Below are 3,675 nucleotides of genomic sequence, written 5' to 3'. Positions count from 1 at the left end.
GCTCTGGCACTGGCTGGGCAAACCCAGGGTGAATCCTTCATCTCTCTGAGCCTTAATTTTCTCATCTATAAAATGGCATAATAATACCTTTGCTACTTATAATCACAGGATTATTGTTAAGAAAGGCATTGATATTAAGCATGCTGTTACTCCTGAACTGGGTTGTTGCTTTAAGAAAAAAAAATAGAAAGCTTACAATGGAATTTTTTTGTGTCATTCAGTCACATCTGACTCTTTGTGACCCCATTTGGGATATTCTTGGCAAAGTTATTGGAGTGGTTTGCCATTTCCTTCTCCAGCTCATTTTACAGGTGAAGAAACTGAGGCAAATAGGGTCAAATGACTTGCGCAAGGTCACACAGCTAGTAAGTGTCTGGGGTCAGATTTGAACTCAGGAAGATGAGTCTTCCTGACTCCAGGCTAAGCACTTTATCCACTGTTGACACCTGGCTGCCCCTGTTATGGGACATTACTGTGAAGAAATTACTTGAGCGGGATGGTTTCAGAAAGATTTATATGAACTGATACAAACTGAAATGAGTTGAACCAGACGAACATTGTACACAGTAATAGCAATATTGCATGATGATCAGCTGTGAATGACTTAGTTGTCCTCAGCAATACAATGATCCAAGACAATCCCCAAATCTGGCATCTAGCTAGAGAAAGAACTGATGGAGTCCAAATGCAGATCATAATTTTAATACAAAGCATAATTTCTGTAGTTATTTTATCTTACCAATTACATGTAAAAACAAATTTCCACGTAAGTTTTCTGAAGTTATATGATCCAAATTGTCTCCCTCCCTTTTTCCCTCCCCCTTCCCGAAGCTGACAAGCAATTTGAACTGGGTTATACATGCATTATCAGGCAAAACACATTTCCATATTGTTTACTTTTATGAGTGAATAATCTTATAAAACAAAAAACCCCAAACAAAAACCCAAATAAACTAAAGTGAAAAATCATATGTGAACCATATTTTTTAAACTTTCTTTGTGTGTGTGTGTGTGTGTGTGTGTGTGTGTGTGTGTGTGTGTGTGTGTGTTTGGTTTTTATTTCACAACATGGTCTAGCAGTGATGGTGAACCTTTTAGAGATGGAGTGCTGGGCCCCACCCCCCAGACTAAGTGCCATACCCATCCCCTCCCAAAGACCATGTGCCGTGTACCCTCTACCTAGTGCCCCAACCTTACCCAACACAGGGGAGGGAGAAAGTACTCCCGTTGGGCTGCTGGGCAGAGGGGCGAATGATGTGAAAAAATGTAGTCATGCACAGTGGAGAGGGAGAGGGGAGCAACTCTGTACAAGTCCCTCTGCCTTTCTAGTAAACAACTCTGGCAGGGGGTGGGGAAAGGCAGTGATATGTCCACAGAGAGCACTCTGCATGCCATCTTTGGCACCCATGCCATAGGTTCACTATCACTGGTTTAGCACATAGTAGGTAATTAACAAATACTTAATGACTTGATCCATCTAATGTTATCAATAGCAAATTAGATAAGCATGCCCCTAAGCCTTTATCCAACTCACTAAGAACTGGTAAATAGCCAAAAGCCCAGAGTCCTGGGACATTTTCTTCCAAACTGACATCGAAAAATTATTAGCAATACTCCTTAGATTTGTACCAGGTATAACTCTACCTAATTATACTGTCATCTAGATCCCATCTCTCTATCTTAATCCTAAGAATAACATGAGAAATTTTGTCAAACAAATGTTTTACAGACCTCTACAGCACTTCCTGGCCATCTCCATGCCATGCCTTCTTCCCATAGTCCTCCTGAACCATGTCCCCCACTTCTAGCTCCCCTTTATCTTCCCACGTTAGATTGCAAGCTTCTTGAAGGCAGAAATTGTTTTGCTTGTTTGTATTTGTACATCCCCAAATGAGTGTCTGACATGTAGTAAGAGCTTAATAAGTGCTCTATACATACGTCGTCCATCCATCCATCCATCTATCTATCTATCTATCTATCTATCTATCTATCTATCTATCTATCTATCTATCTATCTATCTATCTATTGATCTATCTATCCATCCATATATCTATCCATCTACCCATCCATCCATCTATCTATCTATCCATCTACCCATCCATCCATCCATCCATCTATCTATCTATCTATCCATCCATCCACCCACAACCTTCTTTTAATTTTCCAGCAAAGGTAACTCAATATTTAAAAAAAAACACTTTAGTAGTCCAGCACGATATACCAGACTAAAAAAGTAATGCTCGGGGGGGCAGCTGGGTAGCTCAGTGGATTGAGAGCCAGACCTAGAGATGGGAGGTCTTAGGTTCAAATCTGGCCTCAGACACTTCCCAGCTGTGTGACCCTGGGCAAGTCACTTGACCCCCATTGCCCACCCTTACCACTCTTCCACCAAGGAGCCAATACACAGAAGTTAAGGGTTTAAAAAAAAAAAAAAAAAGTAATGCTCGCTTTTAGGGAATCACTGATTCCTTTCCCAGATGCTTATTAAACTAGACAAAATAGAATCTAAGAATACCTTGAAGGATGAAGCAAAAGTTTGCATCGGTTGATACTCCCAGTCCTCCTTTAATACAGTGCATTGTACATAGTAGCTGCCTAATAAATGTTTGTTGGGTGGAATTGCATAGTGTTACTATTGTATCTATAATGGGACAGGAGCTTTACCGGCTTGGCAGGACTGAAGGTAATAGCTGCCAGCTTTATCCCTCCTCCTCTGGTGTTTGTAGAGCTTTCTTGTGGATTCTCTGAGCATAATTTGCATGATCTGGTCTTGGACTCTGATTTGAGAATAGAGGGAGAATGAGAGAGACGCCAAAAGGCCAACAAAAAGCTGTTGGTTTTCCCCCTGCCTCAAAAAAACTCAGTACAAAGTGCTGACCATGGGAGATCATGGTAAAAGATACACAGAGATGGTAAATGGAATTCTACAATCCTAACTCAGCTCGAAGCAGATAGATATCTCAGGGGATAGAGTTCTGGGCCTGGAATCAGGAACACACGAGTTCAAATCCAGTCTCAGACTCCTTACTCTCTATGTGACCCTGGGCAAGTCATTTAGCCTCCATTTGCCTTAATCCACTGGGGCAGGAAATGCCAAACCACTCTGGTATCTGCCAAGAAAACTCCGTGGATAGTTGGTTCATAAGATCATAAAGAGTTGAGCCTTACTAAACGAGTGAACAACATCAGTTCTGCTAGAAGCGATGCCTGGTGATTGGGAGACAAAACCAGTTTTCACAGCTACCTGAGAAACCCTGACTCCTGGGTGCTGCAGGCCTATCTAGAAAACAAACAGCCCAACGAAAAATGCATCGTCTAGACTAGTGTCTGTTGGCCCTGGCTATGTCATGGTAAGAGCTATACTTCCCAGAAAAAGGTAAACAGTGAAAAAGAACCAGATGGTAGCAATAACAACAGAGACAGAGGCAAGGAAGTATAGGAGTTGGGAATGGTTAGGAATAAGGTAGAGAGCCATGATATGGAAGCAAAAACCTAGACTTTCTTTCTTCGTTTTAATTAATGCCCGATATCATGAATTGGACAAATTTGGCGGAGGGGGTCGGCTCCCCTGAAATCCCAATATGTTTTCTCCCTTAGGGGTATTTTGATCCCAAGCTAGGACTTTAAAACTAGACCAACTTCGTAGGGCTTTAGTGAAAGTGGAGCTGCCAGAA

Source organism: Gracilinanus agilis, chromosome 2 (genome assembly GCF_016433145.1).
Source record: "Gracilinanus agilis isolate LMUSP501 chromosome 2, AgileGrace, whole genome shotgun sequence".
Taxonomy (NCBI): domain Eukaryota; kingdom Metazoa; phylum Chordata; class Mammalia; order Didelphimorphia; family Didelphidae; genus Gracilinanus; species Gracilinanus agilis.
The sequence above is the reverse complement of the archived record's forward strand: the minus strand, read 5'-3'. Positions refer to the sequence as shown.